This window comes from Euleptes europaea, chromosome 11 (genome assembly GCF_029931775.1).
Source record: "Euleptes europaea isolate rEulEur1 chromosome 11, rEulEur1.hap1, whole genome shotgun sequence".
NCBI lineage: Eukaryota > Metazoa > Chordata > Lepidosauria > Squamata > Sphaerodactylidae > Euleptes > Euleptes europaea.
The window spans coordinates 45115225-45141599 of NC_079322.1; positions in this window are offsets into that span (position 1 = coordinate 45115225).

Here is a 26375-nt window from a genome sequence, read left to right on the forward strand (position 1 = left end):
TAATTAACAAGCAAAGCAGCTAAAATCTTGTAAAGTCCATGTTCTGCACTAGCAATTTCAGCACTTGCAAAACACCAGGGATGGGTGTTATAAAAAATAACCCCCCTTCTCACATTTTTTCTATCGTTATTTTATTGTATGTGTTTGTTTTCTTATTATATTTCTTATCTTCTCACATTATATGTTTCTGTTAGGTTAAATGAGAAATACATTTGCCAGCTACAACTTTTTTCCCTATGCAACTGGGAAGAAATTCTCAGGGATTCTACCACCCTAAGTACAAAGGACCCTCCCTATCAGGAATATTAGGAGAAAGGGTCCCCATTCGATACATAATCAAAATTTCTCCCTTCCAGAGGCAGCACAAGTCAGCAACTTCAAAAAGCAATACAAGGGGCAAATATATAAAACAGAAATCCTCACATTCAGCTTCTCCTGTTCAGTTCTGAAGTGGGAATTGGGAGTCCATTTTGTTGTAATGGAGTACCCGGGGAAGATAAGCCAAACCCTTCCCCACTCCATACCTTACCTTGTTGCACTCCATTTCTTTCAACATTTTCCCTCAGCCAGGTTCTGATATTGGAAAGGAGGTAATATGGAAACCAGTGTTTCTAGGGTTGCTAGCCTCCAGGTAGTATGGAATTCAAAGTATGGCACAAGGCAATATTTTCCAAAATTAGGAAAACAAAAATACAAATCTTGCTTTTAAGAAAATATATTGAGAACAATTTTTATACAGTCACACTTCTTGAGCAAAAAGGTATATAACAATTGGTCTACACAAGACCCCAAGTGATAATACAAGGCGTTGCAATATGAAAGTATATAGGCTCAAAGGCTCAATTCTTATTCAGTCCGTTTCAAAAGAGTCCATAAATATTGCACCAGTAGGCAACGGAAACAAGACGTGATACAATGGAGATCCGGTATAATTCCATTTTGTGTAAACTTTCTCAAGCCTTCAGTCTTTCTGTGCACATTCAATGCATAAAGGAGAGTACCTTTCCTGTATATTTGGACGGCAAAGTAAGACGTCTCAGAAAATGGCCGCTTGGGCAATTGGACTCTATGGCATTGAAGTCATTCCTCTCCCCAAACCCTGCCCTCCTCAGGCTCCACCCCAAAAGCCTCCCGCCAGTGGTAAAGAGGGACCTGGAAACCCTAAGAGTTTCCAGCTTGGGAATACCATTGGGTAAGAGGCAGGAGGGGTGGCAGAGTTTAGCCACCTCAAACATGTTTTACTTTTGTATAAAAATACGTATGAACCTTCCCTCTTTACACATGAATGGGACATTGCCTGTCTCTCTCCTACTACTAGGCTTGCCAACTTCCAGGTGAGTCCTGGAGAATCCTGGAATTACAACATCTTCAGAGCTCTGTTCCCTTGAAGAAAATGGCTGCTTTGGAGTGTGGACTGCACAGCATTACACCCTACTAAGGTTCAGTGGAAAAGAAACATTGTGCCATCTATCTTATTTTCTTCAGTGTTATGTTCAAGCCATAAATAAAAGTTAACTTCTTGTTTAACCTTGTAAGCTGGTTGTCTCAGGGAAAGACACCCCCCCACCCCGCACGCACATACACATAGGATAAGATCCCATCTATATATGTTATGGGATATGAATAACTGATGGCAATGTGGGAATGAAACAGTGTATGAGGCCCCAGCCCCAATAACTCAGTGAAGTGTTTGAGTGAGGACCTGTTAGAAAAGAGGGCTAGGCAACTCTGTCTGCTTATGTCTCTGACAGAAGATCCGAGAGGAGAAATGGTCATGGCTCTTTCTATGCTTTAGAAGAGGCGAGAAGGGAAGTAAGGTGTGATGGCCGCACCTACTTGTAACCCTGAACCTGAGGGAGGATGTGGAGGGTGGTAGGCACTCTGTGTGAGTGAAAAAAGAGCATCACAGTGACAAAGGTACATTCTAGGACAATGAATTATCCCAGCAACCAATGGTCAAATTTCATATTAATTAATCCAATGAAAACCACTGGATCAAATAGTACAGTGCCTCATTGTCAAATTTACTTCACTGGTTTGCCAGCTCCAGGAAATTCTTGGAAATTAGAGGGTGGAGCCTGTGAAGGACAGGGCCTGAGCAGGGTATAATGCCTTCCAAAGCAGCCATTTTTTTCCAGGAGAACTGACCTCTGTCATCTAGAACGGTTAGTATTTGGATGGGAGAATGATTGCAATGCAGAGGCAGGCAATGGCAAACCATCTCTGAACATCTCTTGCCTTGAAAACCCTATAGGGTTCGCCATATGTCAGCTGTGACTTGATGCCCCCCATCCCCCCCCCATTTTTTCCCAATTTTGGAAAAAACAAAACAGCTTACAGTGAAACACAAAATTCAATAAAATTCACAGGGCAAAATCAAAAAGAAACAGAAACAGGGAAGGAAGTGTTTGATCTTGACTTCATGTGCAATGAGTGGGGAAAACACAAACCTGAAAATATGCAAGATTAATTTTTCTCATAAACAAGCTATATAACATCTTTATATAACCTAGAATTAAACATATGGCATTGGTTATGAATTGCAGAAGAAATAAAGAAGAGAAGGGTGTGAAATATCAAAGAAGCCGACCGACATTCAAGCAGATATTAAAAGAGGAAAGCATCCTCAGAGAAAGAGGACATTAATGTGGACATTAATGAATGTAACAAATGAGGTGTTCAGCTACTTAGCACCTCTTGAAGGCCTAAAAACCTTAACATTAATTGAAAGCTCAGAAATAAAAAAAAACAGAATTCGCACAGTGTATTATGCCTTCTGCCTATCAGAAAAACCTTGTTAGCTCGAAGCTAGATACCTTTATTACAATACAGAGAAACTGTCATTAAACTATATTTAGCAACAGAAGCAGCAATGAAGCATAAGCACACATCAAAAAAATGTACTAAAAGGGCAAGCAAAGGTTTGTTTTTCATTTTTCTTTTCCTATTTTTTATTTTGCAGAAACATTACCTCTCAAACAAGGTATAGCCAAACATCTCCTTATTTGGAGAATCCATTATAGAAAGCAAAGTCAGCTATCTGAACCACGGACTCTTGTATTTTCTGAAAAACATGCTCAAATCTGTCACCCTTAAAGTGATTAACATATGGATTTCATTTCTTACTTTGACACCTCCCTTTGGATTTTCCCACTGTTTTTAATTCTAATTAACAGATTTTTTTAAAACCCACAACCTAACAACCACAAATAATATTGTGAACATTTACAACATTTCCCCATTAGAGGTATAATAATATTTTACAACATTAATTCAGGTTAATGTCTGGGGTAAAAATAAGAACATTTTGAGACAAGAGGAGACAGGATGAATGGCAGAAGGGTGAGATTTTGGTTTAGAAGTCAGAGCTCCTGATAGCATAGCTGTTAACATCAGGCATGATTTTATATCTTCTATTAACAGCCTATCTATGCTATTTAAGTTCTGCAATTCTAGATTTACCCAATAAGGACTACAGAAATAATTATGGTGTGTATGTGTGTGTGTGTGTGGGGGGGTGAACTATAAAGCAGAGTCCAAAATGTAGCAAATGTCAAGAAGTAAACAAATGGAAATGGGGTGAACTTTTGTTCTGAAAGCATTCACTAGAACATTGGCAATGCAAACTTATACTTAGAAGATAGTCCCACTGCGTTACTCCGTGTTAAAGGTGAATCAGACTGTAGCCACCCTGTGGTATGTATCCACCCTGTGGATCTGGAGTATTTCTGGAGAGCTTCCAAACCCACATTCTGGTCTGACAATATGCCAGTAGCCAATGTGAGGGGGAAAAAATGCTCATGTGAATGGTCTACTTTCATGAGTATCTATGAGTAGGCCTATTTTCACACTGAAGTCTGTGTGTAGCTTCTGGAGAAGTAGGGTTGCCAACCTCCAGTAGTTGCTGGAGATCTCCCGCTATTACAACTGATCTCCATCCAATAGAGATCAGTTCACCTGGAGAAAATGGCCGCTTTGGCAAATGGACTCTATGGCATTGAAATCCCTCTGCTCTCCAAACTCTGCCCTCATCAGGCTCCGTCCCAAAAATATCCAGGTATTTCCCAACCCGGCGCTGGCAACCCTAAGTAGAAGTGAGAACAACAAACAAGGAGTGGAGAGAACCCGATGCAAATACTCATCCTCTGCCATTGTGATCTTGGGCCAATCATTCTTCCTCAGCTTGAACTATTTGGAGGAGAAACCACACCCACCCTAAGCTCCTTTGAGGAAGAAAACTTGGTAGGAGAAAAGTCTTAACATTCTCTCAGTGCCAACTAGTGCTAGGTAGTCAGCCAGTAGGAGGGTGCGGGATGCCTAGCTTAAAATCCAGTTAGGCTTTAGAATTCAGCCTCTTCCACATCTGCCTCTAACCCAAGAGCTGTAAGAGCATCCTCCAAATCTCGGAGCCTTCGCCCATTCACGATGGCTTGGAGCAGATTCTGGTGGTCACGCTCCCAATCGCAAGGAGAAATTGTTTGAAAGCTCTGTTTTTGTTTGCTTCATTCACACCTTCCTTTTATTGAAAGAAAACTGAAGTATCTTTAAAAAAAATAAAAACTGACCTTGGCTCATACACGTTCATTCTGAGTTTCTCTATTCTACATATTCTACAAGAAGGTTCCCTTGAATATGGCACCTTTTGTGTGTGTTAAGTGCCATCAAGTTGCCTCCGACTCATGGTGACCCTATGAATGAAAGTCCTCCAAAACATCCTATCTTTGACAGCCTTGTTCAGATCTTGCAAACTGAGGGCTGTGGCTGCCTTTATTGAGTCAGTCCATCTCTTGTTGGGTCTTCCTTTTTTCCTGCTGCCCTCAACTTTTCCTAGCATGACTGTCTTTTCCAGTGACTCTTGTCGTCTCATGACATGACCAAAATACGATAGCCTCAGTTTAGTCGTTTTAGCTTCTAGGGTCAGTTCAGGCTTGATTTGATCTATAACCCACTGATTTGTTTTTTTGGCAGTCCACGGTATCCGTAACACTCTCCTCCAACACCACATTTCAAAGGAATCTATTTTCTTCCTATCAGCTTTCTTCACTGTCCAGCTTTCACACCCATACATAGTAATAGGGAATACGATGGCATGAATTAATCTAATCTTGGTGGCCAGTGACACATCCTTACACTTCAAGATCCTTACACTGGTGGAGGATCTTTCATAGACAACGGCAGTGCCACTACGGCTAACCCTGGTTAGTACTGCGCAGAAGAAGGCACTGGTAAACCACTTCTGACCAACCTTTACCTTGAAAACACTATGACGAGGATGGTGCCTTATTAATGTAATATTGACCAAAAGATGGCAGTAGGCCTGATGCAGAGTCAGCAATCAGACTGTACCTTCTGGATACTGTCTGGCATGCACAAAAGGATGCTGCAGAGGAATGCTTCTTGCACTCATCTCTATTCCTAGTGGTTTGGATCCAAAAGTACTCTTCTGCTGATATAACAGTACTTAAGATAGAGGGCAGCACTTCTACTGGTGAAAGGGGAGGATTTTTCCTGATTCCCACCTCACAGTAGAAACCTACGTCACATACACACCCCATACTGTGTGAGGGTCACCCGACCTCCATGAGAAGAATTTCAGGGAATCATTAGGAAGAGGGGGACACTTTCATTCTGTGAACACTGCTCACATACTTTGGACCCAGCCTGAAGGTGCTCCTGCACCCAGGTAATTAAACAGATTTGGAGATTAATTTCAGGCTCTCATTTAGGTATCTGTCAAGGTACTTCTACCCTGTCTTTATTACCCCTCCCCCAAAAAAGAAAGAATAGCACCACGTGTCGCTTACAAATCTAGAAACAAAGGAAATATGCAACGTTTAAAACAGGGGTCCCCAACCATTTTGAGCCTGTGGGCACATTTGGAATTCTGACACCGCATGATGGATGCAGCAATAAAATGCCTGTCAAAAAATGGCTGCCGTAGGAGGTGGAGCCAGCTACAAGATGTTTGCCACAACTTAACTTCAATAACACCGTGCAGTGGTGTTATTGTGCTGTGGTGGCAGCTCTGCCAAAGCAACATTTAAAAAAAATAATCTGCATAGCCAATCAAATCTCCAATAGTCAAGCAGAAGCCTTGCTGGGCAAAACCCCTACTTGGCCCCGCTCACCTCCTAAAAACACTTGGTGAGCACCAGAAAAGATATTGGTGGGTGCCACGTTGGGAATCCCTGATTTAAAACAATAAAATCTAGCATTAAAACCCAGTAAAACAGTTTTTAAAACAGAAGATTTTATCTTCAAATTAAGCGTTATTAGATACCTGGGATCTAACAGCCCAAGAAGGGCCTTATTACATCAGATCAATGGTTTATGCAGTTCCAGCATCCTAATTCCCGGATGCTCAGAAACCAGATGCTCAGAAAGCCCCAAACCTTCCCTTGTTGGTGCTCGCCCCCTACAAGTGACGTTCTATTGAACCATACAACAGACAATCCATTGAAAGATGAGAAAGCACAAGGTGAATTCAACTAGAGAGGATGTTTCACAACAAGAGTGCCACCATAGATGAGGCCCTTTCTATAGTAGCCAGACAGCTACTTAGTCAGCAGCTAGCAGAGCAGACGGGAGCAACTGTCTAGCTGGTAGGAAAGATTTTTGTACAAAATACAGTACCCTGATGCACTGGAGAATCCCTGGATTGGGACCAAAATATGCAACAGACCACACAGATGTTTATTTCCTAGTTAGCCATTGTACATGGGCAAAAGGTTTACACCTGAGTTCTCTTGACTGCTTTTGGCAAGGGACATTTTACCTGTTTTAAAGGCAAGCGGGAAATAGAAGCATGCATTTTTAGCATGCACTGTTATGACAAGGTAGTGTAACCTTTAACTAATCATACTTTAGCTGACAAATTCTGGAGGTATATGTTTTTAAATAAATAATCTTGTCTGCATGAGTTATTTATAGATAATTTGACTTGTCAAGAATTATGGATGAAGTGGGGGAAAGCGCAAATCCTTCAAACTTGTATCCAAGCAAATGAAAAGCTGATATTGCTCTGGCAGACATCAAAGATTTACATTTCCTTGCATTCACAGCCATGTTCTTTTTCTTTTATTTTTTAAGGGACAGATTGCCTTCAATCACCCCCACATGCTCTGGTAAGATCTTTGCTTTGGTGAGAGTACAAGAAATTCAAACCCATAAGGTAAAGGTAAAGGGCCCCTGTGCAAGCACCGGGTCATTTCAGACCCATGGGCTGACGTCACATCCCGACGTTTACTAGGCAGACTATGTTTGTGGGGTGGTTTGCCAGTGCCTTCCCCAGTCATCTTCCCTTTACCCCCCAGCAAGCTGGGTACTCAGAAGAAGATGGCAGGTTGCTAAAGTTTCACTGGACATTTAGCTACATCCCATGAGATCTTGAAGCTACACGCTGTACAACTAAGCTATGGCACTGGAGGTAACAGGTTAAAAAAAATGAGGCAAACATGCTTTTTCTCACTTACCTAAAGTGTTCACAGCCCACTTCCCTCCTGATCAAAAGGACTGTCTCTGAGCGTGAAGACGTATTATTTTAGGAGGGGGAAAGAGAAGGTAGTTTGAAAGGTGGATAGCTGTCTAGGGCAGTGTTCCCCGACCTTTCGGGGCACCTTTGAAATTCTGACCCAGAAAAAAGGCTGCCACAGGCGGTGGCACCAGATACCAAATGGCTGCTACAGGATGCGGAGCCAACCACACAATGGCTGCCACAGATGGCAGAGCCAACCACACAATGTCAAAGAAGTGAGGTTATGCATAACTCTAATGGTAACTCAGATTTCCAATTCAGAAGCCCTGTTGGGCTAAAAGCCCCACTTGGTTGCACCCAGTTTCTAAACACACTTGACAGGCACCGGGAAAAGTGTCAGTGGGCACCGTAGCGCACGCTGTGGGCCCCTGGTCTAGGGTGGGCACAAATCCTTTTCTGCCTCTGCTAAACTGCTGCTTTTGATTTAAAAACGCCTCTAAAGGTGGCGAGACTGGAAAATTAACATGGCCCTGAAGCAAGCCAGGCTGAGAGGCCCTACAGAGCTAAGCAGAGCTATTGGGTGTTGGCTATGTTTGCTCAGCAGCTTCCAGGACAATGACACACCAGGAACTTTTCCTGTAAGATGTCTGCCCCTGCAAGGGGAGGAAACAAATGTGTGCTAGGGGAGTAGAACCTCTCTCACCCCATTTGCAACTCTTAAAACACTATATTGTCCATCTATAGCCTAACTGCTTCTGAACAAGCCTTTTCCATGTTAAACCCCTTATCCCATTCAATTGGAACGAGACTTGGGGCTCTCCTAAAAGATACACTCTTGTATGGTCCCATCGTATTGCCTAACTGATGAATATGAAACATTGTCTCCTCTTTTGGGAATCTGGTCTTTTCTGAATGGAAATAGGGGTGGGGCAAGGAAGATGGACTAGAGGATTCTCATGGTGGCAGTGGGCATGATTTGCTTTAAGTATTTCCTATGAGAATACCCTGACTATGTGAATTTCTACACAAAGCTCCTCTCCATTTCATGGCATGAGCATGAAGTGCCTCAGATTGAGTAAACTGCTTAGTTAAGAATGGTATGCTAACCTAAATTCTGACTCATATATATTCCCCTCTCTTCCCTACACCCCTTTGGTTTTAACACACAATCAGCATCATTTTAAGACTACCGTATTCAGCGCCTTCTAAAATATCCTAGTAGGCTGTTCAGACACTTAAGATGCTGTAATGAAAGCTGTTCTTCTTAATTTAGTGGGATTGCAATCCCTGGGCAGCAATTTGGAGCTGTTCCACTTTGAGTAATTCTCTGCAGAGTAAAAAGATTTCACCTAGGAACTCTGAGTCTAATAAGCAAGAGAACTCTGTGACAGGCAACTGGACACTGGTCAGGAAGCACCAGAAATATACCAGGTGGGAGATGTAACTGTTGAGGAGGAAAGGGGCTTGCTAGAGTGAGACACCCACATGTGTTATGTTGCCTTATGCGGAGTTGGGCTATTTCCCCACCACTATCATCTATTCTTGCTTGGGAGCAGCTCTCCAGGATCTCAAGCAGAAGTGGGTCTTCCCCCAGCATCCATCACCCAGTACCTTTGAAAATGTATATATTTACCTTATTTATATCTTGCCTCCTCCCCCCCGATGGAGACCCAAAGTAGCTTACATAGTTCTCCTCTCATCCATTTTATCCTCACAACAACCCTGTGAGAGAGGTTAGGCTGAGAATGTGTGACTGGGCCAAGGTCACCCAGCAAGCTTCCACTGCAGAGTAGGGATTCGAACCTGAGTTTCCAGAACCTAGTCCAACACTTTAGCCATGACACATGCTACACCATGAAAAGGATGGAACCTCAGACCTCTGAATTATGGTTTCTGTTCTCCCATTAAACAAAGGAAGTCAGAGGATACCAGAGCCATCACTCAAGAAATAAACATTGCTCCATTTTTTATCTCTGCACTTAAAGGATATTGCAGTATTTAAAAAAAAAAAAAATCCTGCAGAACCTATCTGATTAAAAAGAGGTGACAGTGGCGTCAAATGAAAACTATGTGCATCTTAAAAGGAGAAGTTTCTGTCAAACCAGTTTTCAGCACTAGAAAACTATTTTCTGTTTTCAGCTTAGTTTTGAGTATTCACTAAAAGGCCTTACATTTTTTTTCATTTTATTCCTCTCCCCCCCCATGCCAAAACATTACAAGTCATTTCTGCTTGTGCTGCAGTGTACCCTGATTCCTTCTTGCTGTGTTAGCAGCATGCTGCCTTTCCCATATGTTTGTCGAGCATTTATCTTGCCGTGTCCTGGTTTTGTCCATTCAGCCTGTTATTTGCAGATGAACGGAAGAGTACAAATCAACAGAACTGATGCTGCTGACACCTTGCATGTTGATTAGGTTTCCCTTAATGTATCACTGCATGTAGCACAAGTCACCAGGGGTTGGACTGTGTGCACTCAATTATAAATGTACTCCAGTGTGTTTAACTATGTCCTCCAGCATAGAAGCTTTAGTCGCATCCTGAATAGTGGCTACCCACCCAGAAAATTCCCCTGCATTTCCTCATTCAGAGACCTGCCAGATGTTTCAAAAGGCTCTGTTGAGGTAGTCTTCAAACCATGGGTCAGAACCTCAGGTAGTTTACAGAGCTGCCATTTGTTGAAGCAGCTGCTGCTTGTGCGCCTGTGCAGACAGCAAGGACCCCACCTTCCTGCCTCTCTTCACAGGCATGCTAAGAGAACAGAACTGGATGGTGAGGTCATTCAGTGATGGAAAGGATTCCTTCTTAGCATAGGCAGAGATTTGGGCTCCAGCTCTTCCTCTCATAACTGTGTTGAACACATGAACACATGAAGCTGCCTTATACTGAATCAGACCCTTGGTCCATCAGTCAGTATTGTCTACTCAGACCGGCAGTGGCTCTCCAGGGTCTCAGGCTGAGGTTTTTCACATCACCTACTTGCCTAGTCCCTTTAACTGGAGATGCCGGGGACTGAACCTTCTGCATGCCAAGCAGATGCTATCCCATTAAGCCACGGTTTAGTGTCACGGCTTTCCGTCAAAAGCTTGTAGCTCAGTGGATCTCATGCTGTCATCTGGAAGTTAAAGGCGGGTCCTGGGCCCAGAAAAGTTAGGCCTCTAATGTACAGTGGGGGGGGGGGGAGGAACAGAGGGGAAATCATACCATTTTCTTACACTGTAACATTTTTGGTATGTCAGATGCAGAATCCTATCTGGCCATTTGCAGAAATCTGGAAACCATGAACCACGCCTATGTAACTTGTGAACCACCAAGCCAAACACAGCCTTCTACTCATGCTTGGCATTCTATTGGCAACTAGTTAAATTGTGAAACATGCTGTCACAAGATATGATGATGGCCACCAACCTGGAAGGCTTTAAAATGGTATTGGATAAATTCATGGAGGATGAGGCTATCAATGGCTGTTAGTCATGGTGGATATCCACTCCCTCCAGTACCAGCAGTATACTTCTTTGTATCCATTGCTGGGGAGCACAGGCAGGAGGATGCTGTTGCAGTCAACCTGCTTGTGGGCTTCCTAGAGGCAGTAGGGTTGCCAGGTCCCCCCTGGCCACCAGCAGGGGATGAGGGTAGGATTGCCAGATCCAGATTGGGAAACCTCTGGAGATTTAGATATGGAGCCTGGGGAGGACAGGGACCTCAGTGGGGTTCAATGCCATAGAGTCTACCCTCCAAAACATCCATTTTCTCCAGGGAAACTGATCTCTGTAGCCTGGAGATGAGCTGTAATTCCAGGGGGATCCCCATGTCCCACTTGGAGGTGGCCGCTGAGTGAACAGAATGCTGGAGTAGATGGGCCTTTGGTCTGATCCAGCATGTCTCTTCTTATAGTCTTATGTTTTTAACCTACACTCTTTTCATTTATTTACTGTGGATGGGATTATATGGGATCCCTCAAGTCTGCTCGACTAGGCTGGAAGGGAGAGGGAGTCCCAGGTTTAAATTCTTACTCACCATGAAACTCTCTGGGTGACTTGGAGCCAGTCATTCTTCTGACAGCTTAACTTGCTTGACAAAGCTGTCGTGAAGATAAAGAAGACACTTTCAAGGATAAAGTTTGCCTGGACCAGAGTCTATAGTTAGAATTAGCAATATTAACATTATTTGCAGCTTTTGGACCACCCAATTGGGCAATTAACTTTGAAGCTGTACCTTCCTTGTAGCCAGTTAATTATTAAAGGCAGGAAAAGGCAACACTATGGAGAAGAGTCTTAACAAATGTCAGCTGACACCCATTTATGGCTTTAAAGAGAAGTTTGTTGTGATTGCAGAGGCAGATAGATATGAGACAGGCCCTTGGGGCACACTACTGTTTTCAGGAATGTGGCTGTTGTGGCTCAAACTAGGGTTGCCAATTTCCAGGTTGGTCCTGGAGATCACAGATCTTACAACTCATCTCCGGACTACAGAGGTTGGTTCCCCTGAAGAAAATGGCCGAGTTGGAGGGTGAACTCTGGCATTATACCCCACTGAGGTCCTTCCCCAGACTCCACTTCCAAATCTCAGGAATTTCCCAACCCAGCATTGGCAACCCTAGTTCAAACGCTCTTGAGACAGGAGAGTTTCAATCCCCCTCCTTTGTTTTTTAAAGCCAATTCAGATCAGGGACATGCTGTGTGTGTGTGTGGGGGGGGTGTCACCATTTATTCTCCCCATATCCCTATCTGTATAACTCAGATCACAGCTGTACTTTACTTTGATTCTGGACATGCCGCCCAGTGTACATTTGGGATTTTAACTGGCCCACATACTTAGCTTTCATTTTAAAAAGTGCAGCATTCTAGGCTTCACCATTAGAAATACAGGGGAAGATGTGTGAGCCTGTCCCCATGTTCCAACTTCCCATCTCTGTGATGACTAATGATGTAGGAGAAGCTGTGGTGTTGGATAAGCAGATTTCCCTCACATGGACATTCTGACCTATTTACTAATTCAGATGTTTATACTCCTTTTCTCCCCAATGGGAACACCAAGTTGCTTATAACACCCTTCTACCCTCCTCTATTTTATCCTCATAAAAACCACTCTGTGAAGGAAGTTGTGCTGAGACAGAATAACAGGCACATGGTCACCCAGCCAGCTACCTTGGCAGAGGAGAGATTAGAACACGAGTCTTCCAGACTCCAGTCCAGAATTCTAATCACTAGATCACACGGGCTCTTAACTTTGTGATTTTTTTCAATTAAACAATAATATAAAATACTTGCTCATTTTACAAAATTGAAAATGGAAGAGGGAAGAACAAAAAGTTGTACCCACACCAGCTGTACCACCTCTTCCTGCCTTCTAAGATTCCACAGGATTCTGCCAATGTACTTGAAGGCTACCCTTTTGGTTTTTAAAAGGCACAAACAATATTGGACTGTTCTGAATAGCAAAGATTTTTTGCTATTTTAATATCAAATTGGTCAGAATCTTAGCTGGATTCAACAGATCAGCAATGGGGTTTAATTTACTTTCCGGAGTGCTGAACAGTCAAGAAGAAATTAACTTCTCTAAAGTTTTATTAACATATGGTGATGAAAACATTCACAGCATATACTAGAAAGATTCATTTCCATTATTAATTTCCATTGTCTTAGGGGTTCTTTAGCCTTGTTTTTGAAAGGGGGAAAGGACGTTTGCATGTTCGGCTTATTTAAAAAGCTCTCACAGGTCTGTAATGTATTTTCCTTTTATAAAGCCCAGTTTGGGGGGGGAGCTCTCCATTGCCCTGAGGGTAGGGTTGCCAACCTCCAGGTAGTAGCAAGAGATATCCTGCTATAACTACTAATCTCCAGCCGATAGAGATCAGTTCACCTGGAGAAAATGGCTGCCTTTGGCAATTGGACTCTATGGCATTGAAGTCCCTCCCCTCCCCAAACCCCGCCCTCCTCAGGCTCCGCCCCAAAAACCTCCCGCCGGTTGTGAAGAGGGATGTGGCAACCCTACCTGAGGGGAAATTGGTGGATATCGGTGCAACCTTATATAGGAGTACCAGCACTTCTTTTTTTTAACAAACACACAAAAGACTGGTTTAAAAGGTTAATTTTTGCCAAGGTTTCATAACAAGCAGTTAGCGCCTGCAAACAAATGGAGGTTTGTACAAAGGAAAAGGGCATCGCTGGTTTGAATTCTACTTAACTCAGCTAGCTCCTAGCTGAGCATAGTATCCACTTACACTATTTCTATAACCTTTCCCAGTCAGTCTAAAAAAACCTATTAAAAAGCATTAGCCTGTTAACTGTTCCACCCTCCCTTAACACCCCAACTGCCATTTTCCAGCTGTTATACTCCCCACAGAACCTGAATCTTATTGGCTCATACAGGTATAAATGATTTATAACAGCAATTCCATCACACCACTGTTTTCTGACATGAGCTTAGTCAGGTGAGAAGATCACTCCGCTGCTCCTTCTTCACTTTTGGACTATTTGCCCAGGACCAGACAATAAAAGGGGGGGGATAGAAAATACGCATCTAATGGGTATGGTTAATTAGCACACAATTCACATAATATGTACTCTCTAGATTTGGAGACTTGGAAACTTTATTCATGTAGTCTTGCCTCAGCTCAGAAAGCTCTCAATGAACTCATGGGATCGTATTTGGATGTATCAGCATTTAAAATATCAAACAATTATGTAAAAAGAGGGTTTCCCATAACAGTAGCAAGCAAAACGACAAGTGAGCTGTTCAGCTAAAAGAGAATCCTTCTAATGCCCCTCAAAGGCATACTGTACCTGGTGGGAAGCATACAGCATCCTACGGGAATCATCATAGTACAAAACTTTAACATTAGAACAGCAACAAAAATCATAATCATATAATAAACCATCAAGACTGGAGTTACAAACCAGTTTAGGCCTAGAGTAATTAGAATTAGTCTCAAGTTGATCCTTGTATAAGATGGCCTTCCCTCCCCAGGGAGGTATAAGCCCTTCACAATTTTAAATAAACCAGAAAAGCAGACCCCTCTGCCTGTGAAGAGAAGATTTCCTGATGAACCACCAATCTAAATTGTGTTTTACAACCCAGTCCTAAACTTAGGATACATTCACACATTTATGTGAGAAAATCTCACCTCAAAGTGAGAAATAATTCTTCCATGGTTCCTTGTTCTTATATAGGTGTCTGCAAGGGGCGGAGCAGAGATAAAAACAGAGATCAGACACCGCTAATTTTTAGTAGACCTATTTCAAGTAGCTGGGGTTGGAATCACAAAGATTTCTCACCTCACTGTAACATTCCTCCTGAAAAAAGCTGGTTATGTAAACTCAACCATGGATTTTTTTTTAATTAGAACTTCTTTGAGTGGCAGTTCTTTGGACAGCTGCTCGATGCAAATATGCAGGTGAATGTATCCCATAACTCTCCAGGTAACTTAACAACATACCTACAAAGTGATTCCCCATCAAAACCTTCTTCCATCCAGTAAGCAGTAGTGCTTACAACATCCTCCTCTGCTGAATTTCTCCCCACATCTTTGGGTTTTATATCACCAGATGTTCAGACTGCATAAAATGAAGAGATTTTTTCTTCTTCTGAAGCTTTTTCAAGTATTTGTTTGGGTTGCAGAAGAACAAATGCCTTCTTCTACAACAACATAGTTTTTAAACTATTAAACTTACATGGGTCACCAATGACCGGCTGCTTGCGCAGGGGACTACTTTTACCTGTTTTAGAAGAGCTGAAGAGAGAGATTGCTCTTGTAATTTTAAAGGTTAAGCCAACAGAAACGTCTTTTCAGAATTCCTGGCACAGTATGGGAGGTCTTTACTGTTTTAACTTTGCTTTTACACTACACAGGAACTCCTCTGTGCTGATGTACTTGTATGAAAAGGCAACAACTTTTTTCTTTCACGGAAGTGGATGATTTAATTTGCTATAAATGTTCATAAGTCCCCAAAATTTCCAAAAGTCTCTTTCCTTTACAGATGGTAACCTAAACTGAACATGAACCATGATGGAATTGCAGCACAGCACAGGACTAAGGGACCTTGCTCATCTCTTGTAGAAGGCCAGATATAACACTGACTCGAACTACAGACTCACCCCAGTATTATTAGAGTGTATGGGAGAGGCTGTGGCCCAGCGGAGGAGCCTCTGCTTTGCATGCAAAAGGTCTCAGGTTCAATCCCCAGCATCTCCAGTTAAAAGAACCAGGGAGTACATGATGTGAAAGACTTCTACCTGAGACCCTGGTGCCAATCTGAGTAGATAATACTGACTTTGATGGACCATTGGTTGGATTCAGTTACAAGGTGGCTTCATGCGTGAGTGAGCCAAGACAAAGGCATCTGTAACCCTATCCTTTACAGTGTGACTAGAATACAAGTTGTCAGAATGCCCTTATTATAGATGTGGCAAAGAGGCGGGGTTCCTCTTAGGAGTCTCAGGATAATACCACTGGTCACCTCATCCAGCAACTACAAGCAGGCATGGAAGCCCAAGCCCGCCCTCTGCAATTGGTATTTGGAGGTGCCTCTGACCATGGAGGTTCCATCATGGCAAGCAGCAGTTGGTGGGCCTAGTTGGTGATTTCCTCTAATCCACTTCAACTCACTTGGGACAGAAGTCGAAAATGTGAACAGTAAAGGGAATTGTGCCATTACTGAAACTGTGGCCATGGTAGGGGGCAGACAGACAGCTCCCAAGGCCGGAATGAGCTGCTAAAGCACCTAAAGCAAGAGAGAGCTGAACAGGAGCTGTAAAACTGAAATTCAAAACTGATGCTAGAACAGTAACGCCCAAGACTGTGTCTGCAATTCATATGTATTTCCTGTGAGCCTAGCAATGCACCACACAAAAACGGCGTTGTCGCTTCAAGCGTTCTACAATTCCTATCTGAACAACAGGCCAAGTTATTGGAGGTAACGATCTTGCCTGCATGGAATACTGTGTGATTGACAAGAGCTGAGAGTTGGACAAAATGGAATTTTGCCACTGTGTACCTTCTCACTGTTCCGAGAAAAGTTTCAGAGTCAACAGTATGCCCTGGTGTTTTCTTTTGACACCATGGCCAGTCAAAATAGTATATACTCTTAGTCACTTTTCCAGCTATAACATTTGGAACCAATTCCAGTTTCGAAAAATGGCAGGGTTTTGGCTGGTACTGAATGAAGCCTCTTGAATAGTACTTTCCCCCTGGCAACAGTGATGTTCTATATTAGGTTGGAACTCTCATGAAACTGTAAAGAAAACCGTTTGTGTTTCTGTATTCCAACTGGTAACCATAGGTTATAACATTTAGATTAATGGGCTGATCCTATGAGCCAATCACAGGCCACAGAAATTTGATATTAGAACAACAGTGTAACGGCTGTGGGTTGTTCCAGTTACATTCCAAAGTATACAATGAGACTCTACCAGAGGGCCATTTAATGGGTTTTCTGCAACCTCTATGGCTGTCCAATCAATGAAGGCTAGTAAAACCTTGTTCCACCTCATGGAAGGATGGGAAATGTCTTGCATTCTCAGCTAAGTTAGCACAGAATGGCTCAGTACAGGTGAAGTGACAGTTAACAATAATTTTTTAGATTAGGTTGTTAACTCTATGGTTATCTAGCTAAAACTTTAAATGAGAAGTTCAAGGGGAAATGAGATCAATCAGAAGGTATGTATTTGTCACAAACTACTGTAGGTTTCTCAGAAAAGATGGTCTGTAGATGGTCAATGTATAATGCACCATTATAGCTATTGGCCTCTACTCAATATTTTGCCTTAGTTTCTGAATTAGCAAACACACTGTAGGTTATGATTACTCACAGATGCACATTTGGGAATGGCCCTGGAGTGTAAATGGGACTACAGAATTTTAAGGGCCACCTACAAAACTATGCAACATGCTGTACTCCTTGCTCCTCAAAAAGCAAACAGCCCAAGAGAAGAGTGCGGCCATTAGACCAGGATCTGAACTTCGTTCCCCATTCTACCATGAAGCTCCCTGCATGAACTTGGGGCCAGTCACACTGTCTCAGCCTAGCCTATCTTAAAAGGTTGTTGTGAGAAAAAAATAGAGAATGGGAGGACCATGTATATATCACCCTGGGAAGAAGGATAGGAATGGGATTAAAATGCATGAGGCAAGCAGGGAATCTTAATACCTATTGCATCAGCACACAACTATAAGCAAAGCATCACCAGCATAAAGGGCAATGTCATCTGCTACACAAAATGAGCCGTGCCCTGAAAACACGAGATAGGACAAATATAGCAGCTTCATCTGTACAAATGCTTGGACTTGGGATACCTGGATACTGCTACATTCTGCACGTCTACTATATTTTTACCCACCCCGTCCCAGGATATCAGGGTAGCATACTTTTTTTTTTTTGTTTCTCAGTTTATTCTCACAGTAGCCCTCTGAGGAAGGTGAGGCTCAGAGAGAAAGACACCCAGAGTGGGGATTTCAAGGTGGATCTCCCAGATCTTAGCCTGACATTCTAAACATTACGGCACTCTAGCGCTCACTATTCATGCAACTCAGAGTAGGAAATGTTATAAAGCTCTTGCAGGAACAGGACTACATTTGTTTAAATGTAGTCAATAACAAGACAATACAACCCGCCAAAAGTTTTAAATCATTAAAATGCAGCATCGAACCAAAGTTTGGTCAAGTGTTATGCAAATCAGCCAGGGCTATAGGAAATCCACACAGAAGAAGGATCGGCCAAGTATTCTCTGGAAAAGACTTCTAACACTGTTAATGCTACGGGACATCTAGGGGAAGCCATTTCCTCTGTCACAGTCAGTACCACCATCCAAAGATCAAGCAAACAACACTTCACATCATTGACCCCCTGATGTACGCCAGATTGAATTTTTCACCTGCCAGTTTTGATGTCTCTTATCCCACTATACCTTGATGGTCATAGGCACTGGACTGGAAAATTAGAAGAAAGTTCAACTGTGACTGTTCTATCCAAAATCCAAAAAAATGTAATTCATGGAAATGGATCATCAAGCACAGTCTGTACCTTCTTGTCTATTAAAATAGCATACAGACAGTTTCTCCCCTCTTTTTTTAACTCCGTTAAGGTATTAGATGCCAAAGAAATCCTCTGGAAAAAATCACCTCTCAAGATACTAGAATTTACCTTCTTTGAAAATCTTTTAAAAAAGAAAACTTAAATCTGAATCAAGCTACATGTTACATTGGAGAGGAGAACTAGGATTTCTCAATGTGTCTTTTGACCCTTAAAACCAGTTGGAGGGGGGGTCAGATTGGGACCACGATCTTTCACCAGGGCTAAAGAAAAGGTGCCCATTTTCTTTCTGTATTAGGGCTAACTGCTGCCAGAAAAACCAGAACTGGTTCCAAATGGAAGTGAGGTGGGGGGAAGAGTTTACTTCCCCTATTCCAAGCACCACAGCCCTGATCTGAACATCCCCTACCCCTGCTGATTTCTAGGGCCAAAAACACAACAGGAGATCACATCACAATCTTAACATAATGTATACTTTGGCTAGGAAGAGTTTTCCCATAAATGTTCAGTCCCGGTGCAGCCCAATTTTTAGGAAAGGAGTAGAGGGAACAATACTTCTGCTCCTTCCTGGAGAAATCTTCTAAGCCATCTTGCCCTGCCATGCAAGACCTTCCTTTAGTTCTACCATAGCTTGACTGCTATCAACAGAGCAAGCAGGCAGTGCAGCAGATCACCAGGGTCATCTGGACTCTCCGTTCATACCAACCTCCAAAAACAAAGAAGAGGCTTTGGAATCAGGTTTGCTTTGCCCAGTTTTGAAGCTCAACAAGACAGGACACTGGGAAATCTGTAAACTTATCTAGTTTAATTCTCAGGGCTTACCTACACACTACGAGGTCCTACGTTCATTGGAGAAGAACATAAGGACTTTGCATCAGACATGCGATGGGAGTTTTCTGTCTCCACACACACACACAAGCTTTTTTCTGCTTGCAACCAAAACAGGTAGGGGGAAAACAGCAGTAGCCCCTCCCCATTGTTTTGGTATTTGCAATCCTTCAGGTGCAGCTGCTGTTTGCTGTTTGTTTGTCAAAATCACCTTACTTACCTGGCTACCTGGCTTCACAGCGGAGCAAACAGCAGCTGCATGGGATGACTTGCAAAGACAAAAACAGCAGAAATACACAAAACCAAGTATTAGATTTTATCTACTTTATAGTCAGAGAATAGAGACTTGGTTGCCTGATTTCAGCCAGATGGTTTAATTTTTTTAACCTTCCCCATAGACAAGAGAACGATTTCTTTCAATTAAACCCTGTTTCAAGAAAACAGCCAAAAAGATTATGGCTTTTTACTGTGAGGACCAAGAACTACTTGGCCCAAAATTATGTGAACACTCTAATTCCTATAATCTAGAGATCTGTGGCACCCAATCGAAGCTGCAGTGACCTTAAGCCAATACCTTAGAGTTCAATTTTCAGTCCCACATGGGGTGCGGGGAGAACTAGAGCCAAAAACACAGAGAAGCACCATAAAACAGTTTGGAAAAAAATTATGTAAACTTGGTGCTGGGTGCTAAAAAAAAAAAATTGGAACTGTTTCCTAGCCATCATCCCAAAGCATTTTTATCCTACACTAAACAAGGCACAAGAAAATATGGATACAGTTGGTGATTCCATTTGATTTGTAGGGTTGCCAGTTCCCCCCTGGCAATCAGCAGGGGGATGGACTTATCAGCAGTAGGAGGGAGGCCTAGGCTGTATTTCTGGCATGTGGTGATATCACTTCCAGCGTGCACCGGAAGGGATGTCAGCGCTTTGCCAGTGTCATTACGATGCTCTCATATTTGGCAAAAAAACCTCTACGGTAAAAATGGCTTCTACCATAGAGTTTTTGCTCAAATACTAGAGCTTCATTGAGACACAATGACATTACTTCTGGTACATGCCAGAAGTTATGTTGCCATATTACTGGCGACAGCAGCCTAGGCCTGCCTTCCCCTGCTGGTAAGTCCCCCTGCCAACCTGCTGATCAGCAGCAGGGACGGGTCCCCCAGCAGAGGGCTGACAACCCAGTTTGATTATAAGCAACTCCATGTAGCTAAAGCAAAACATTTTGAAGAGTAGAGAACAAAACCAAATTAACACAGATCCACGTATTTGTTGTTGTTGTTGTTTTGTTTTGTTTTGTATGTGTATTTTAGCTTGGTTTTAATTGTTATAATGATGTGTTTTTGTTTGAAGGCTGAGGACGTTTTTATGCATGTTTTTAATCTGTTAACTGCCTTGGTGGCCATGATAATAGCAGAAAGGCGGAGTACAAATTTTGTAAATAAAAGAAAATCTTATAATGCACGTTGAAAGCTCAAAGACAGATCACATCTACAAAACAACATCAACAGAATACAAGAAGTGCTTTATCATTTACATTTGCTGCTCCTTTCTGAATTTGTGCATTTCTGTTGATGGCTGATTTCTCAGTGTTGCATTATTAGGGTTGTACACAATTGCACATATATTATTTCTCTTGACAAAAAGTAAATTAATATTTTGAAACCATTTCCGAAGATTGCATTTTAAGGCTGATGTGCTACTTTTTATAATAAAGAATACATACTTGTTTCAGGAGAAAAGCATGTAAAATACCCAGTAGTGTACATCTTCACAAATCTATGGGAATTAATACAGACTTTTCCCTGTAAAAATTAACCTCCATGTCAGAAAAAGAAAAATAACCTTATCCATTTTTTAAAATGGAATCCGGATCCTTTTCTGTGGGTGCAGTTTTTCCTTCAGTGGACAAAAAAAAATATTTGTACCTGAAGCACTGAGAGTTTTGGGATACATGGAAGGAAGCAGACAAGTACTGGGAACAGGTAGGACTGCCATCTTCTGACTTGAAGGTCTAGTGACCCTTTCAAAACTAAGTACACCTACGTCAACACAGCAAGAACTGCACTTGCCCACCTTTTCTGGCTGAGCACCTAATCATTTGGCAACATGTTATTTCAAAGAAATGTAATTGCAGTTATTTATGCATTGTAAGAGAGCCAGCGTGGTGTAGCGGTTAGGTATCGGACTAAAGGTGAAGGTAGTCCCCTGTGCAAGCACCAGGTCATTCCTGACCCATGGGGTGATGTCACATCCCGACGTTTACGAGGCAGACTATGTTTGTGGGGTGGTTTGCCAGTGCCTTCCCCAGTCATCTTCCCTTTACCCCCTGCAAGCTGGGTACTCATTTTACCGACCTCTGAAGGATGGAAGGCTGAGTCAATCTTGAGCCGGCTACCTGAAACCAACTTCCTTCGGGTCTGAACTCGGGTTGTGAGCAGAGCTTTTGACTGCAGTACTGCAGCTTGCTACTCTGTGCCACAGGGCTCCACGGTGACCAGGATCTGGGAAACCCAGGTTTGAATCCCCACTCTGCCATGAAAACTTGCTGGGTGATCTTGAGCTAGTCACACACTCTCAGCCTCAACCCTGGCAAGTATTTGGATGGAAGATCTCCAAGGAATACCAGGGTAATGGTATTGAGGGAGAGGACCAGGTGCCTAGGCATTGATAAGCCAAAGGAGTTTCAAGCAGGGCCTTTGTTGGAACTGCCTAGGGTGCTTGCCTGGATTACAGCAGGAATCTGGGAAACCCAGGTTCGAATCCCCACTCTGCCATGAAAACTTGCTGGGTGATCTTGAGCTAGTCACACACTCTCAGCCTCAACCCTGGCAAGTATTTGGATGGAAGATCTCCAAGGAATACCAGGCTAATGACACAGAGGCAGGCAATGGCAAACCACCTCCAAACGTCTCTTGCCTTGAAAACCCCCCAGGGTTTCCATAAGTCAGATGTGACTTGATGGCAAAAAAAAAAAATGCATTGTTAAGTCGCTTATTTTTACTGCATTTTAAGCTTCTTTATATTTTAAATTGAGTAGTATTGAAAATTCCCAAATGCATTTTTTTAAATATAAGTGACAGTTGCAAACATGAGATATTTTTCATTGGTTTAGCCATTCTAATTTGCCTTCTCTTTCTTATATATACAAATACACACAAATAAACGTGTACAGTACTGAAAGTCTCCCCTACTCAGAAAGCTTCCACTGCCACAGATCTGATCCTGCCTCATCACTTGGTTTAAAAAAAAAACTCTTCATTCCAATATGTTTTCATTGAAAGCCATGTAGTAAATATCAAAGGGGGGGGGGGGGAAGAGGCAAGGCCAAAATTAATCTATAATTATAATACCCCATAATTAGTTTAATACATCTCATGGGCAAGACATTACTACTCGTTTCCTTCCGTAAATGTTAGAATTCCATTATAAATAATTTTCTTCCATTAAAAATAAAGCACACCCAAATATCAAATATCCAGCATTTCTCCAGCCCTGCTTGTATTACAACAGAGCGCACACACAAAACGATTTGCTGGACACTCTATGGTTCAGTCCCCATTCAACTTTATAAATATGATTTGAAGGTTTTACAGTAAAAGGGAACTTTTCCCTTGCCGTGGTATTATGTAATCTAAAGCTCCTGCTAAAAGTAAGAATATTTCAATAGTTTGGATTAACACTTCAAAGCACAATATTCTTTTCTTTTTTGCATCACACGAGGAGAGTTATGCATTGTGCACAAATCTCTAAAGCAAAGCCTCAACACATACATATACAACAGACTGTGTTAGATCGCTTCTTTTAAAAAACCTGACAACTTTGTCTTGGCAGGAAGTAACTGTTATAACAATATTTAGAAGGATTTAGACTTCAAACCAGTTTGATTGCTAACCCTTATTGTTGTTGTTTAATTAGCAGTATCTCAACCGCTTTTGCGACAGTGGCCTAACGTTTTGTTTTATTCCAGCGCAGAAGAGGGAAAGTGTTGCACAACAAAGCAAACTTTGGCAAAAGGATGAGGAACCTTTTCCGAATGGAGGCTACACTGCCAAGATGACACGCACACAGTCACTCGGATCCAACAAAGTCTTCCATCTGCAACTTGATGGCTGCCAACTTGGAAGGCTTTAAGAGGGGAGTGAACATGTTCATGGAAGATATGGCTAGCCGTGGCTACTAGTCAAAATGAATACTAGTCATGATGCATACCTGTTCTCTCCAATATCAGAGGAACATGCCTATTATATTAGATGCCGTGGAATACAAGCAGGATTGTGCTGCTGCAGTTGTCTTGTTTGTGAGCTGCCTAGAGGCACCTGGTTGGCCAGTGTATGAACAAGACTGCTGGACTTGATGGACCTTGGTCTGATCCAGCATGGTTTTTCTTATGTTCTTATGCAAGAGCTCCGGCACACACACCAAGTTTGCAGGACTCCCCACTTACTTCAGCAGAGGACCATGGGGTAGTAAAGATGCTGCAGTACACCTGTGGACCTCCAGATTGCAAAACATTCTCTCACTCATTCGTGCACATATACACAACACATCCCTTTTGACTGTCACTCTAGCAGAAGCCATTAGGTAGAAGATGCACAGAGGGGGACACTTTTTGTTTCTTACACTGCTTTCACATATTCCTATGCAGCTTCACTCAGAAACTTCTAAAGCCAAGCCCTCATATCTGACAGACACCATCCATGCTGACTGGGGCGGGGCCAGACCAAAAGCCATGCTCATGAGCATAAACAAGAGAACTAGATGAAAGAGAAGGGCATCATAGGGCTGGCCACCTTACACATCCCCATTTCTGTTCTAAAGTTATTAGTGGGCATCTAGTCATTGGTCAGCTGCAGAACTGCAGTCAAAGCTCTGTTCATGACCTGAGTTCGATCCTGACAGAAGTCAGTTTCAGGTAGCCGGCTCAAGGTTGACTCAGCCTTCCACCCTTCCGAGATCGGTACAATGAGTACCCAGCTTGCTGGGGGTAAACTGTAGATAACCGGGGAAGGCAATGGTAAACCACCCCATAAACATAGTCTGCCTAGTAATCGTGGAGATGTGACATCACCCCATAGGTCAATAATGACCTGGTGCTTGCACAGGGGGCTACCTTTGCCTTTAGTCATTGTAAAAAGTGTTTAGTGCTCAAGAGACACAACTTAGAATGGAACTATTTAGCAAGTGTTTCCACTACTCCCTCGGTTTTTCTTTCATATCAGCCAGTAAGCAATGAATGGCCTGCCATTGTAATCATACAGTACTGTTTCACATGTAGTGTCAGGACTGATGATTCTTCTGATAGCAGACTTGCTGTTAAAGCCCTGTGATACTGCCAGCATCATGCACCCAGCCAGGATTAGAAATTATTAAAATAAGCATGATGAATAAGTAAAAACAACCCTGCTTCTTTTCTCGCTCCAAACCCAGTATACTCTGTTTCAGAGTAAATAAATAAATTACACAAATGGAGATGGTTCATACCTTTCCACAACAATACTCCTTCAAAGAGCCACAATTGTGGATTAAAAGCACAAGTACACCTAGCAGACAAAATAGGAAATATAGAACACCACTTAATCGTTTTTTGTAAATCCAAGTTATCAATATCGATCTATCTATAGACGTCTAGATTAGATTACTCCAGAGGTCCATAACATGGTGCCTGCCAACACCTTTACTGGAGTCCACCAAGTGTTTTTAGGAAATGGGAAGGGGCAGGTAGGGCTTTTGTCCAGCAAGGCTTCTGTTTGACTATTGGAGATTTGATTGACTATGCAGATTTTTTTTTAAAGCTGCCGCCACAGCACAAGGATCTGTGCTGTGTTACTGAAGTCAAGCTGTGGCGATCATTTTGTGGCTGGCTCTGCCTCCTGCGGCAGCCATTTTGTCACAGCCATTTTGTTTCTGTGGCCACAATACTCTGTCAGAATTCCAAATGGGCTCACAGGCTCAAAAAGCTGCCCTGCTTTGGGTGCCCCTGCCTTCTGAGATCAGGTGGGTGGCAACCCAGTCATGGCAAAACTCTGGAACCCTCTCCCCAGATAGACTTATCAGACCTTCTGTTGCCATCTTCTGCCAACTGCTGAAGACTTTTGTCTCCTAAGTGATCCCTCCTTCCTGCACTAAGTGTTAATTGTTGTTTTTAATATGTATTTTAGCTCTAGCTTCAATTGTTTTAATGATGTGTTTTGGTTAGTTTTAATGGTTTTTAAGATGTGCTTTTATTATGTATATTTTTAATTTGTTGGCTACCTATGAGGGCAGAAAGATGAGGTATAAATTTTACAAATAAATAAAATAAATAAATATTGAGAGAGAATGAATTATGAAGAATCTGTACTCTCTAAGATGCAGGATACAGAGTCCGAGAATTAGTGCACCCCTTATAGAAAGAGAGGAAGCATACCCAAAAGAGATCAGTGAAATCTCCATCTAAAAGAGGGTAGGGCAACTGATTTGGCATGAATAGTGGATGTTATTCCACCGGAGATCCAGCAACATTTTGATCCAGCAACATTCTTCCTGAATTGGGTCCCTATGTATCCACCACCTGGGTCATCAAAAGACAAAGCTGCCTTTCAGGCTGGATCACTATGATAGATCTCTCTCAAATGTCGAGAACTTTCCGCAAAAATAAAATCTTAGGTACGTTTTAATATACCAGATTCCTGTCTTTTCCTATAAAGTGTGCTTGTCAAAACATACTTTACCAAAACCATTTACATTTCTTGACTGAAATATTTGGGAAGAGATCACCAGTTAGTTCTACCTTAGCAACAAAAAAAAAAGGCCAATTAAAAAATACAATGCTTTTCAGAATATTCCACCTAATTTAAGACATTTAAAAGAAGACTTTTCACGTCTTCCTGCGGAGTCACCTCAACAGAGGCAAACAGCTTAGAAGACATAACATTGGTCACAATACTGGTCTCGTCAATCAGTCTGAACCAACCCACTTAATAAGTAGTTTGATCTTGGTGCTCAAAATTAATCCCTGTTCTCATACTTCAGATTGCATGGCTCAGTTCAGAGGATTGAGCATT